This window comes from Orcinus orca, chromosome 2 (assembly GCF_937001465.1).
Source record: "Orcinus orca chromosome 2, mOrcOrc1.1, whole genome shotgun sequence".
NCBI lineage: Eukaryota > Metazoa > Chordata > Mammalia > Artiodactyla > Delphinidae > Orcinus > Orcinus orca.
In genome coordinates, this window is record NC_064560.1 from 112,320,328 (window position 1) to 112,336,062 (window position 15,735).

Below are 15,735 nucleotides of genomic sequence, written 5' to 3' on the forward strand. Positions count from 1 at the left end.
AACACACTATCATGGCTAAAATAAAAAGCAACCAACAGTTACAAGTTTCAGTACAGATATGAAGAAAATCAAACCCTCAAATATCGTACATTGTTGGTGGGATTATATAATAGTACAGCCACTTTGGAAAACGGTGGAAAGTTCCTCAAAATATTAAAGAGTTAACATGACCCAACAATTCCACTCCTAGTTCTATACCCAAGAGGAATAAAACATATGGCCAAAAAAAATGTGTTCATGAATATTCTCAACAGCATCATTCATAATAGGCAAAAAGTGAAAGCAACCCAATGTCCATCAACTGATGAATGGATAAGCAAAATGTGGTGTATCCAGTCAGTGAAATATTATTTGACCACGAAAAGAAATGAAGTACTGTTAAACCTTGACAACAGTATGTTAAGTGAAAGAAGGCAGACACAAAAGGCCACTGTGATGGTTAATTTTCTGTGTCAACTTTACTGGCCTAAGGGATACCCCAACAGCTGGTAAAACACTTTCTGGGTATATCTGTGGGGTGTTTCTGGAAGAGATTAGCATTTAATTCAGTAGACTGAGTGAAGAGATGCACCCTCACCCATGTGGGTGGGCATGATCCAATACATTGGGGGTTCTAATGGAACCAAAAGGTGAAGGAAGGGTGAATTCCCTCTCTTCTTGAGCTGGACATCTATCTTCTGCCTTTGGACATAAGTACTCCCTGTTCTTAGGCCTTCAAGCTAACCCAAGTTTATCTACCAGTTTCTCTATTTAATATCCTTTGTTTAGAACTGTATTACTCAGCATTTCACCCAAATCCATCTGATTCTTTACCTCCTTCTTGTCCTTTTACAGTCCCTAAAATGCCCTACTACCTTATCTCTTTATAGGTTGATTCTACCTATCTTTCAAAGCTCTTATAAAATGCGGTCTTCTCTGTGGAGCCAATGCTGATTTTCTCCAATTAAATGTACTTCCCCCCACCCCCTGCCTTGCTTTGCAGTTGACTCTGCTTTGTATTAGTTATCTATAAGTTTATATTGTCTTCTTTCCTTCTAGGGCCATCGCAGTGGCCATCCACTGAGTGAGTGACAGCAGAGACTGTATATCACTCCACTCTATGACATTTACAGCATTCAAACTTGCCAGTGGTAGGGATTCAAATATTTGCTGATTGGATTGAATTATCTGTCAAGTGCACAGTTTTTCAACTTCATATGCATGTATAGAGATAAAACATTACATTATTGCTCAACATTTAAAAAATCAGAACTTTAACCTATTAAACTATCCCTTCATGTTGAATGTTCTGACATGGGAAGCAGCTGCATAGCACGGGGAGATCAGCTCGGTGCTTTGTAACCACCTAGAGGGGTGGGATAGGGAGGGTGGGAGGCAGATGCAAGAGGGAGGAGATATGGGGATATATGTATATGTATAGCTGATTCACTTTGTTATACAGCAGAAACTAACACACCATTGTAAAGCAATTATACTACAATACAGATGTTAAAAAAAACAAACTCATGCCCCCCCCAAAAAAGGAACATCGTATATATTTATATATTTATACTGTGATTTTTATCTTAAAATTTAAAAGCAAGATGAAAGATGAAATATGTTTCCTGGTATAGTAACATCCGATTTTATTCTTATGAAAGAGAATTTTCCAGATGATAAAGGCTTACCTTTTCAAGTTCCAGAATTTTAAATAATTTTTATGTATTTAGGAATGAAAATTTTACTAAATTATACTGTGTATATTAGTATATGACAAGAGGACTACTTAATTGGAACATTTTGACCTTAAGCTACAGTTTATTGAGGAGTCATCCTCAAAATTATAATGTTATATTAAACAAAGAACCTCAATTATCACCTTACACCTAAGTTGACTAGCATCTCTGAATTGAAAACTGAGGCAAGTCCAGTAAGCTGCATTCCCATGAGCTATATATCCCATTTGCCATGTATTTCTTCTTCATAGAATGTCTTCACTCTGAGAATAGGGACTGTGCCTTCTATTTCTCTGTGTCAATTTTATTATGTTTCCGTGTGTGCAGAAAACCAGTTATTGCTGACTTCCATTTTATAAAAAGAAATAGATTACCCTTTAAAAGGAGAATCCTGCTTTTCAAAAGGTTGAATAAAATAGTAGTTTTTTACAGCTTTAAATAAAAATCCAGCTGGTTAAATTAAAGCCATTGAAAGAAGCTTAATTGAGGAATATTTTTTGGCTCTGAGCCCACTATTTTTTCATTTGATTGTAAATTGGATACGTTTGATTCACTTCAAACTCTTGTCTTTCAGTATTTTATTTTTCTGAGACCAGTAAATAAGTGTTAATAGCCATGTTGAGCTCAGTTAGACTACTTTCTTCACTTAATTACCCATTTTGGCTGTATTATTGCCAGCCAGGCTTTTGTTTGTTGACACTTTTATTGAATGTTTGTGCAAGAAATGTTGATATCTTCATATATTGTTTTGACCCTTCACTAACCCTCTTTGTCGGTTATTTCTTTCATCTGAAATATCTTCTTCCCCCATGCTTTTATTATCCATCTATCAAAGCATGTCCTTTTTTCTTTTATAAAATGATGCCAACTTGTGTCCTTCAGGAACCTCTCTAGAGGATGTCACCTCTTATTTTTAAGCCAAGAAGACCCTGGGTTTCTATGATGGCAGAGAGTTTTATCTTTCTTTGCCACAATGATGTGCTGTCTTTTAGAGGGAGAGGAGGACAAAATTGGTGAGGTGTGGAAATGTTTGAAAGCCATGAAGGACTGCTTGTAGAAAAAATTGCCTTTTCTGAGGCCTTATTGATGATTTGTGCTTTGTTAATACAAGGTATCTGCTAAGTTAAGCAACTTTCAAGTAATGTCAACAATTGAAACCTGATTCTCATGCCCATACTCTTTCCCCTACAATTCCCAGCCTCATTTCTGCCTAAGTTTACAACCTTGGAGCCACATTAAAAACTTAAGCCTCTTTGTTGATCTCATCTAGTCTTTTTTCATATTCACATACTCATATATTTGGACATGTACTGTGAGGCAAACAATGTGAAGATACAATGATATACACGTTGGAGATATATTCAGTTGGCTGAATGAAAAGGGAACACAGCACAAGAGTGGGTCAGGATGGGGAGAGGATACTTTTAGACCGGTTGAGCTTGAGTTTTCTTTTAGGTATTCAAGTGGAGATAACCAAACTGCAGATGGATATACAAATTTTGGTTCAAATAAATAGATTTTGATAGACATATACTAATAGCTAACATTTGTTGAGTACACACTTTACTACTATATGATGCTTTTCCTGTTTCTGGATAAGAGTTATAAGCCTGTTGATGGTAAATGACATCATTCCAATGGATATGATCACTTAAATAGTGGAAGAAGAGTACCTAAGACAGAAACCTAAGGAATACCAAATATACTGATTCTTCCCTGTAGTCTTTAGGATTCACCTTCTATTCTGGCAGTTCCTGGGAATCCATGTCTGTATTCCAGCATCAACCATTTTAGCAGCTTCTCCTTATCCAACCTATCTTAAAACAAATCCAGGAACTGAAGTTCCAAGCCTGCCTTCTGAGAACGTGAATGGACTTTAATTTGCACTTTGACCACATAAAAACTCCTGGTCATAAGCGTGAAGATTCTACCCATTATTAGACCTTTCTTGCCCCTGCTACTTTCCATTATATACTCTTCTCCAGCCACACAAACAAAATTAATGTGACATCTGTTTCCAAATCTCATTTTTTTCTAAAATGCTTCTACCCACCTTTAGCTCACTGTGCTCCAAAATATCTCCCACCTCTCCAGTAAAAACATACTCATCTTCTTCAGATAGCCTTTTTCTATAAACTCCTACTTTACCTACTTCCATCTCACTCCCATTATAAATCACCATGATTGCTCAATATGCATAGGCAATTCTGTGCAGATGTTGCTAGAAGCAAATGTTTATCTGTTTCTCTAATTTTGTTTATAAATGATCAGAGAATGGGCTACTCTAGTTCATCACAGGTTCAAGTTAATAGAGATATGTAGTATACACTGCATGAATGGCCCATTGTGTAGTATTAAAATTCAGTAATAGCCTCAAACCTAAACGATACTGAAAATATTTTAATCTTCCTTTAATGATTCTGAAAGCACTTTAGGGTTTTGCAGAGTCTCAAGGTTATCATTATCATCATCCTATATATGTAGGGAAAGAAGAAAGATTTCCAGTTATTTCCAGTTATACTTGATCAGATTGATCAGCTTTTACTGCATTTCTTTAGGTTTGCCTTACCTCCCCATTACGTTCTAAGATCTTTAAGAGCCAAAATCGTACCTTCTATTTATTTTGCATTTCACACAGACTTTACACAAATGGGTGCAAAATTCATATTTGTTATCATTAGATTAGAGATTAGAGTGCACAGGGAGACTTTCATTTGAATGATTTCCTATCTTTTCCCTTTCCTATATTGTTCAGGTCTTACCTACTCCCACAACTAGAAGAAAAGGCAAACAGTGGCCAATTTACCCTCTGTTATTAACTGACTAGTGACCATAATCCTTTAACTAAACCTCTATCATATAAAACACTGTAGGAGCGAGTACTTTTCACCAATACCCGGTTCTCCCCTACTTACAGGCACATGGGGCATATATCCCTGTCAGGAAATGAAGCAAGGCCATACAACTTATTTGAATAATGAAATGAGTGGAAGGGACAATTATCACTTCCTGGTGTGATATTTGACTCTGATGCTGTACTCTCTAGCTCCCTCTTCCTCTGTTATGATTGATCTTGAAATCACCTGTTGTTGTGGGATTGTCATAAGATTAAAGTAGCTAGAACAGTGAACCAACATGTGGAGGATGCCTACCTTCTAGAGGCACTCTGCCCCACAGCAGGCAACGCATGAGAAACAAATAAAAATGTGTTGTGCACAGCCTCATAGGTTTGAGGGTTGTTGTTTTACTACTACATAACTTAGCATAACCTGATATAGTACTTACTTTATAAACATCTTATTATGTATTTCTTTCCTTAAACAGTACATTCCTTAATGGCAGAGGCCATATCTGAATCATTTATTTACCTATAGTATCTTGCCAAGACAGTTTTTAGTAGGCTGTCAAATAGTATTTATAGAATAAATAAATAAAAAGTAAATAATCTTAATTTCCATAAAAAGTATGATAATATTCTTCACTTGACCATTTTTTTACTCCTATCTTTTAGAATTAAGTTTAGCCTGAGAAATATTCAGTCCTATTACAATTTTGTCAGTCTGAAGTTTCTTCCAGCTGCTAAGTAATCATAAATTGGCCTTGGGTAAGAATTCTCCTCAAACCTAAAGTCTGCACAGTCCTGTCTTGGCTTACTTTGGACCCCTTTCTCCTTTTTCTGAAGCTAGTTTTTCTTCTGCTTTTTAAAGTTATTCTTTGTGCTGTTGTTTAGGTTATTTCCCTCCAAGTCTACCACCACAGTAGGAGACCATTTTCTCAGTTCCTCTGCTGCCTTAATCCATTAAAAAAGCCTTCTGGACTATCTCATGGGAAATGCTTCCCACTAACTCTTATGGAAATAGACTGGGAGTGACAGATGTAACTACTGTGGTGAAGCTACAGATATCCTTGAAGTTTCCAAAGCTCTCAGGTCTCCTAGTTTATAATTCTTAGTTTTCTTATTAAGTGATTCAAGGAAGACTTCCTGGGATCCTTCTGAAATCTGATAAAAGCAGTTTAAAGTGTAATCCAAGGTAGATTTTCTTCCCCCATCCAAGTTCTTTTATTTATTTATTTATCTACTTATTTACATATTTTTGAATTAAAGTATAGTTGATTTACAATGTTGTGTTAGTTTCAGATGTATAATAAAGTGATTCGTGTGTGTGTGTGTGTGTGTGTGTGTGTGTGTATATTCTTTTTCAGATTCTTTTCCCTTATAGGTTATTACAAAATATTGAGTATAGTGCCCTGTGCTATAAATTAGGTCTTTGTTAGTTATCTATTTTTATATAGTAGTGTGTATATGTTACTCCCAACCTCCTAAGTTATCCCTCCCGACTTTTCCCCTTTGGTGACCATAAGTTTGTTTTCTATGTCTGCAGGTTTATTTCTGTTCTGTATATAAGTTCATTTGTATCTTTTTTTTTTTTTTACATTCCACATGTAAGCAATATCATATGATATTTGTCTTTCTCTGTCTGGCTACTTCACTTAGTATGATAATCTCTAGGTCCATCCATGTTGCTGCAAATGGCATTATTTTTATGGCTGAGTAATGTTCCATCATATATATATATATATTATTTTTTTCTTTATCCATTCATTTGTTGATGGAAATTTAGGTTGCTTCCATGTCTGGCTATTGTAAATAGTGCTGCTATGAACATTGGGGTGCATGTATCTTTTCCAATTATGTTTTTCTCCAGATATATGCCCAAGAGTGCGATTGTAGTATCATATGGTAGCTCTGTTTTCAGATTTTTAAGGAACCTCCATACTGTTCTCCATAGTGGCTATACCAGTTTACATTCCCATCAGCAGTGTAGGAGGGTTCCTTTTTCTCCAGCATTTATTATTTGTAGACTTTTTCATGATGGCCATTTTGACTGGTGTGAAGTGATACCTCATTGTAGTTATGATTTTCATTTCTCTAATAATTAGCCATGTTGAGCATCTTTTCATGTGCCTTTTAGCCAACTGTATGTCTTCTTTGGAGAAATGTCTATTTAGGTCTTCTGCCCATTTTTTGATTGAGTTGTTTGTTTTTTGATATGGAGCTATATGAGCTGTTTATTATCTTGGAGATGAATCCTTTGTCAGTCACATCATTTGCAGATATTTTCTCCCATTCTGTAAGTTGTCTTTGTGTTTTGTTTATGGTTTCCTTTGCTGTGCAAAACCTTTTAAGTTTAATTAGGTCCCATTTGTTTATTTTTGTCTTTATTTCCATTACTGTAGGAGGTGGCTCCAAAAAGATATTGCTGCGATTTATGTCAAAGAGTGTTTTGCCTATGTTTCCCTCTAGGAGTTTTTATAGTATCTGGTTTTACATTTAGGTCTTTAATCCATTTTGAGTTATTGGGTATGGTGTTAGAGAATGTTCTAATCTCATTCTTTTACATGTGGCTGTCCAGTTTTCCCAGCACCACTTACTGAAGAAACTATCTTTTCTCCATTGTATATTCTTGCCTCCTTTGTCATAGACTAATTGACTATAGATGTGTGGTTCTATAAGATGCTGATGAAAATTGGAGATGGCACAAACAAATGGAAAGATATTCTGTGTTCTTGGATTTGAAAAATCAATATTGTCAAAATGCCTGTACTACCCAAAGCAATGTACATATTCAGTACAATCTCTGTCAAATTACCAATGGCATTTTTCACAGAATTAGAACAAAAAAAATTGTAATTTGTATGGAAATATGAAAGACCCTGAAGAGCTAAAGAAATCTTGAGAAAGAAGAGTGGGGCTGGAGGAATCAGGCTCCGTGACTTCAGATATACCACAAAGCTACAATAATCAAAACAGTATGGTACTGGCACAAAAACAGAAATATAGATCAATGGAACAGGATAGAAAGGCCAGAAATAAATTCAAGGTAGATTTGAGATGATCCTTACTCATCTCCTACCTAGCTGGGAGCACATGGTATTAGGAAGAAACCAAGCAAAGGTCAATGCACTGGGCACCAACCCTGATCCAGATAATATGACCAATGCATCATTCTCTTTCAGCTCAATGAGACAGAAGTTATTGGCAATTAGGCAATATTTCAGCATTATAAGTAGACACAGAAAGGTAATTTCATGTATTGGAAATAATATGGGTTTGCGATTCTGATGAACCTGGATTCGGGATTCAAATCTACCACTTAATTGCTGTGTGGCACAGTGGAAAAATTGCTTATATGAGATAAGAATTTTTCTTTTTGGGAATTGTTTCCTTTACATACACATGCACATACACAAAAATGCATGATTTTAGTTGAACATGTATGTGGTACATCTTTCCATTTATTTCAGTATTTCCATTTTTTCTCAGCATAGTTTTATAGTTCTTATTGCACAGATTTTACACATATTGTATTAAATTTATTCCCAAATATTTTCTATTTTTAATGTGATTGTAAATGTTATTTTAAATTTTCTATTGTTAGACTAAGTATTCCAATCAAAAGGCAGATTTTGTCAGACTAGATCAAAAAGCAAGATCAAGTATATTCTGTCTATAAGAAATACACTTTAAATACAGACACTAGTTGAAAATAAAATAAAACAAGTGTGTACAGTCCAGATGATAATATTGAGGTGGCAATATTGATATTTCACACAATAAGAAAAGGAGAATCTTAATGTTCTTTATGGGAAAAAATGAACATCAATCCTTAACTCACATTATAAACAAAATTATCTAAAAATAGAACTAAATGTGGAACTAAAACTCTACCACTTCTAGAAGAAATTATAGAGGAAAATTTGTGAGTTCAGAATAGACAGATTATTTAGGTAAAACCCAAAAAATCATGAGCCATGAATTTGATAAATTCAACTTCATCAAAATTAAAAACTTTTGCTTTATAAATATTATGGTTAAGAAATCAAAAGGCAAGCCAAAGAATGGAATATATGTGTATATCATACATATATGTGTGTATAGGTTATACATATATAATATATATAATATATATATATATATATAAAACCTGGAAACTTATATATGATAATGGACTGATATCCAGAATATATAAAGAATTCTTTCAATAAAAAGGAAAAAAATTTAATGGGTAAAAATATTTGGACAGACACTTCACAAGATATTCAAGTGCCCAATGAATGCAGGAAAATGCTCAACATCATTAGCGTTAAGGAAATGCAAATTAAAACCACAATGAAAGACTACCGTCAACCTATTAAAATGGATAATACTAAAAAGGCAATAATACCAAGTGCTTGTAAAGATATAGAGCAACTAAGATGCTCATACAATTTTGGTAGGAATGTAAAATAATAAATCGCTTTTTTTAAAGTTTGGCAATTTCTTATAAAGCTAAATGTATACTTACTATATGACCTAGAAAGTCTACTCCTAGGTGTTTACTGAAGAAAAATGAAAGCATGTCTATACAAAGACAAGTACAAGAACATTCTTAGCAACATTTTTATAATAACCAAAACCTGGAAATTACATAAATGTCAATAAATGGAGAGATGGATAAACAAGTTGTGATATACAGCAGAATAATACTCAAAAGAAGAATGAACTTCTGATACATAAAACAAGATGGATGAACCCTGAAAAAGAAAAAACAAAATTTCCTGAGTTGAGAAATCCTGATGCCAAAGAATAACTACCCTATGATCCATGTTTATGAAAGTATAGAAAATACAAAAATAATCTATATTTATATAAAATAGATAAGTGGTTGCCTAGGGCTAGGGAACGGGAATTGGCAGCGAAAGGACATAAGGGAACTTTTAGGAAATGAAAAGTGATGGCAAATGTTCTATTTCTTGATTTTAGGAGTTGATACACACTGCATAAATTTGTGAAAACTCATCAAAATATACAATTAAAATCTATGCATTTTTATACACAAATTGTACCTCTATAAAGTTAAATAAATAAAAATACATCTTAGAGATAGATTGAATTATATCATATTATATACCTGAGAATTGAGGATAAAAATGAAGTAGTTTCTCTCATTTCTAATGATGAACTGGCAAAGTGTTTTCACCCCAAACCCACAACTTTGTGTCTACTGGTCCAGAGGGCTTAGTTCCCAAGAGAAGGATGCTTCCACCAGAGGACACAGCCATGGTTCTATTAAAACTGGAAGTTGATACTGGCACCAGGCCAGTTTGGGCTCTTCATGTTGATTCCAATGAATTGACAGGCAAAGAAGGGACTTATCTTCTTGACTTTCAAGGGGCAAATTGGCTGCTATTCCACAAAGGGAATATGAATGAGTATGTTTGGAATACAGGTAATACCCAGAGGAGCATCTTAATAATTCCATGGCCTATGATAAAAGTTAATGTAAAACTACAACAATCTAGTAAAAGCTGAACTTCTACTGGTTTATACCGTTCTAGAATCAAGTCTTGAGTCACCCCACCAGGCAAGGGACCACTATCAGCTGAGGTGCTTTCTGAGAACAGAATGCATAGTAGAAGATAGTTTCAAACACCAGCTAAGACCATATGACCAGAGATAGAAACAAGAACTGTAATCTTTATTAATGTTGGCCTTATTTTGATATGAACAAATGTGTGGATATAGTCATCATTTTTCTTCTTTTTTTCCATGTCCCTTAAGATAGATTAAAAGTAGTTAACCTTATCTCAGTAGTTAAATACAAGTATGCTCAGTTAGAAGAGGAAAAAACATCCCCCAAATATTGATAGTTATATCTTATTTTTTGGGAGAAGGTTAGTGAAGAAGTTAAGTATGAATAAAAGAGGTGCACATGGATACCAAATTGACGAGGAGTCCACTCTGATGGCCTTATGCTGTGTCAATGTAGATAAATTAGAATCAAATGCCCCAGGATTTTCTTCCTTGTATAATTCTGAGTCAGGATTGGACACTTACCTCATGTAAAAATCTTGCGTGAAAACTTACATAAGGCTTAGCCATTTACCTTATATAAATAATCTATACAGGGTTAGGAAAGCAGATGTGAAGAAGCAGTAATTGTTATGTTCTGAAGGCTTGTGCAGAACTCTAGGCAGTAAGGCCATTCATGCACATTTTCATTATCTACTGGCTTTATGGGTAGTACCCAAACCTACAACTCCTCAATCTCCCCCCAGATCTTTTTCCTTAGCTTCTCCAAGCCCTGGTCCAGATGCACATGTAACATTGTATCATAAGACACTAGCTTCTCCCATAGGTCACCAGCATCATGAGGCTGGAAGTGAAGAGAGACAGATGTGGGTTCCAGTTTGCCCTCATGGTTTCCTGCTTCTCTTCACTCCCTTCACTTCACATCCAGCTTTCCCTCCTAACTGCCAACCCAGCTGACCTAAAATGTCCCTCTACCATCAATATATATATTTTTAATCTAGGGACCTGCTGTTAATAATGTAGCAATTTTATTAATTTAATTATATAGTAAAAACACTTTTTTACAGCCAGAAAGAGATTTCACAACTCTCTGATGTCATTTTATCATTTGAAAAATTAGCATGCATTTAATGTGTTGCAATATAATCTTTGGATAAAAGATAGTTTAAAAATAGTTAGAAAAGGAGAGAGCAAATGTGGGAGAATACTTGATATTCTGCTCTGAAGATGGGAGACATAGGACAAGTGATAAGTGTCACTAGGGAAGAGTGACCACAGGGCCACGACTATGGTGAAACATCTAGAAATCAAATCACTACATGCTATAAAAATTGGTATTGCATTTGCCATGTTTATATAGCTAATGGTATTTTCCAATACATGAGTCTATGACTATTTGAGAAGATGCACTCAAGGAATAGAATTCAGACCAAAGTCCAAGGGGAACAATGTTTATTTTCAGAAACTTACATCAATTTTTTCCTTAAAAACAAAAATTATGTAATGAAACATATCTCCATTTCTTTTGCTCTGGCCACTTTGAAGCACTAAGTCACTTTTTAAAATTAATTTTAGAAAACATTTTTCTCCCTGTTTTATATTTTCCTGGTCTTTTTATAGCAATGAATTATATTTTTCCAAACTATGATATAAGCTACCAGAAATATTTATTTTAAAAATTGAAAAATAAATTGATATATGAATGAATGAATGAATGAAAAGCAAGCAAATTTAATAGACATTTTCCCAATGAGTATTCCAATATAAATGACTTGATTTGTACTGTTACTAATACTAAATATATATATCTGCTCACTAAATGTATTATTAGTAAAGAATCTTAATCCCTTGAGACCATCTTATCTAATCTTTTTCACTTAGAACAAAGTATTCTAAAAGGCATGATAAAATTATATTTGATAGTAAATATATATTTAACACAACCTTTTCCTATATTAACAGTCTATGTTTCTTTCCCATAGAATCATAAAAGAATTATTTCAACTAATAGATTATCTACATGAAGGTAAATTCTAGGCACTGACAATTTATGACACCATAGCCTTTACCTCACCTACAGCAAATTTAATTTATTTTAATTTTTAGGTTTTACTCAGCTTTGGAATATTACATGATATGGTTTAAGACAATGTCTGAAATTGAGAAAAATATTAATATATAGTTTGGTCTTATTGTCAGTTCATTTCAATTCACATATCAAGGTCATTGTCTGTTCCAGTGTGAAAATATTCTCATTTTCCACATCAGTGTTACTTCAGCACTTAAGATCTAACAAGAGACCTAGCACAGCCATTTCTGATCCCCCGCGTCCTGGTGCCATTAACATTCACGCTAAATGAACGCCATTTAAGTTAATAAGAAGTTCATTTTCTCTGTCCCTTTACTGCCCCTTTCAGTGCCTATTTTCCTTCCTAAACCTGCTGCAAGGCATGTGGGCAACAAGTAAACTGAGGATTTAAAAAGATTTTGACTTCATATTTCTGGAACTGAATTGCTCTTTATTGGGATTCCAGGTGTAGATGGGATCTATGGCTGTGTCACACTCCTAGGCTTCTTTCCTCACATCTTAGTAATGTCCATAATGTTCCCAGAAAAGTGGCTTATTCATTAATCTAATAATTTGAGTATCAACCTTTCAGTCCATTTGCTTTTTAATGAATTATTTGAATTTTTTTTTTTTTTTTTTTTAGGAATGATGATACCATTGTCATGGCTGAAAGAAAACCATGGTGCATTATTAATCTCAGGTACATGTTGTATTTAAGTATTTGAATGCCTTTTTATATTTATATGGTTGAAGTTCACAATAAGAGAGCACAAATTCTAAGAAATGATGTGGCTGTTGAAATGGAGCTGCGATTTTCTAAAGTCTAACACCCATTCCTTGTGTGAATTTGTATTCAAGATGCTGAACTGCAAACCACAAAGAATGAGATATTGGCAAAGGAGATGCTACAGAAAGAACAAAAACAACCACAAAATCCTGATGGATTCTCTAATCGTATAAGTCACTGCTGAACAATAAAGCACTGTTAAGATTGCTTTAGAAATTAGGTCGTGACCTGACTTTTTGAAAAATAGCACAAAGTAAATTGAAAACATAAATGGATACATGTTTTTTAGAGAGGTTGGGAGAACTGCATTTCAGTGTAATGAAGATGAAGGATGTTGGTTGTATCAAAGACAAACTTAAATGACACCAATCCTAAAAGGGATGAATTAGTCAATTTTAGAGTATATAGCATATATTCATGTCACAGGGATGTACACAAAGGGTGTGTCTCTACTCATAGAATAATTTGACTAAGATGAAGAAAATCAAGCCAGGAAAGCATTCAGCTCATTCAGAGTTTCATGTCACTGCCCTGACAATTTGAGATCACAAAGAAGCTGTGGTATGTCCATGACAGTTTGCAGACAGCGATTTTATCCTCTTGGGACCTGCACACAGTTTGTTATTCTCCTGAGTCTTTGCTTTCCTTTAGCTTCTTCACTTCGCTCAGATTTCTTTCCCTGATGCTGGTCCTCTCCTTTTTGGCCCTTTTCACCACCTATCGGGCTCCAGATTTATGGATGTTTTCTTCTAGTGCCAGCTTGAAACTGCTGAGCTAGCAAGACTCTCTGACCTTTAATCTCAGTCGTTAAGATTCAGCACTGCTTACTGCAAGGGCCAACTACTGCATCATTTATTATTATTTTGAACATTTTTGTGCTTATTGCTATCTAAAGTTTCAGAAGCCAGACTGAAAACAATTCCTGACCACTTGGGTGTTGCCATCACCAAGTGCTAGCAGGAGCCAGGTGCTTCAGTAGCAGAAATAGAGCAGCCTGGTGACTTCAGCATTTGCACGAACTAGATTCACAAGGAAAACACAAGTTAAAGAGAGAATAGTTTCAGTCAACAAACAATTTACAAACCAATAATATTCTGATGCACATGATGACAATTAAACCTAAAATTTTGAGTAAGAAGAATCACAAAATTTCCAGGCACACAGAATATTTATAAAGTTTACACTATTTAAACTTTTCTGGGTAATTTGGTGTTGTGCAAAGTGCATGGTTTTGTTGTTTAGCTTGGTTGATTTGTTTGTTTAAATCAGAGAGATGGCAGAATAATGAATCTGCCTTAGGACTCTGCCACTGAGAGCCTTCTTGATTAAGTCACTTAAACACCCTGAGCTTCAATTTCCACATCACTGAAACTGAAATAATATCTATGCTGCAGAGTCACTTTAAGTATTTAAAATAACATTAATACACTAGTATACCCTAGGCACTTAGTAATATATATACTATGATAAATCTAAAATTACTGCAGCATACTATATATGTAAGTATTCATGTATGTAACATTCTTATAATCACTCTGATTATATCTATATATACATATATATGTGTATATACATACTGTATATGTGTATATATAGTATATGTATATATATAAATATATTTATAAATAGTATATATGTGTATATATAAGTATATAGTACTTATACAGTATACAAGTACTATAATTGGTGGTATTAAAGTAAGGTTTCAAATATAACAATGGATTTCCCCCACAAAGACACAATGTCTGACATTCTGGCACTTTGCTTTATGTCCTCCTTCTCCTCTCAGCTCATAATAAGTTCCTCTATGTTCCCTTTGTTAAGGAAGCTGAAAGCCTATCTGGTTCCTCAATTCCTGTGAAGGAAGAGAGGGAAATAAGGAAATCTCCACCCTCTTTAATACATCCTGTTAAGTGTGTGTGCGTGTATGTGAAGAATAATTATGTTTCAGAATATGTCATGTTCCTTCCAGGCTGTTTTTATTGAACCTAAAGTGATATTAACTTAGAAAGACCAGAGAGAGGTATCTTTTCACTTAAAACCATCTTTCACCCCTGACTAACCCTCACTTGAAATACTACTGTCTCTTTCTTTCTAGCAGTGTTTCAAACTTCACTCTGTCTTTATAGGTTTAGGCAGATTGTGCTGCCCCAGGGACAACTGTGCTCATAACAATTCGTGCCCACCATCTGAATTCCTTGAAGGACATAACCCCATTATAAAATTGGAAAAATCAGGTAAAAGTTATCCTTGCTTTCCGTGCACTGATGGATATGTTTATTTCACAAGCCTATTAACTGTTATCCTCTCTACATCTTCCACAAGAGGACCCTTGTCCCCTCAATTTCCCTGTGCATGTTGGAATTTCCTGCTCAACTAACATCACTTCCAAGCCTTTTTTAGTTGAATACTTTAATATTTTTAACTCATTTTAGATACTTAATATACTGGGTATCAGTATATTTGCACAGTTTGAAATTACTGCAGATACAAATAGACCACAATAATAAAGTGTTTATGCAAATTGACTTATTTTCAAGATGATCTATCTAGGATCGCTTTGGCATTTCTCTGACAAAAGGAGTTGTATTTCCATACACATAAAGCCCCTTAAGACCCAACACAGCCAAAAATAAAAACAGATAAATAAATAAATTTTAAAAATAAGTAAATAAAAGGGCTTCCCTGGTGGCGCAGCGGTTAAGAATCCGCCTGCCAATGCAGGGCACGTGGGTTCAATCCCTGGTCCGGGAAGACCCCACATGCCGCGGAGCAACTAAGCCTGTGCGCCACAACTACTGAGCCTGCGCTC

At 34.7% G+C, this 15,735-nt stretch overlaps 1 long non-coding RNA gene across 1 annotated transcript; it reads left to right on the forward strand.

Moving 5' to 3' along the window:
- Positions 1 to 1,086: 1,086 nt before the first annotated feature.
- Positions 1,087 to 15,155, forward strand: LOC125963526 (uncharacterized). The gene is made up of 3 exons (XR_007475580.1): positions 1,087 to 1,130; positions 12,780 to 12,836; positions 15,053 to 15,155. It is a non-coding gene; the product is annotated as an uncharacterized LOC125963526 (long non-coding RNA).
- The last annotated feature ends 580 nt before the right edge of the window (positions 15,156 to 15,735 follow it).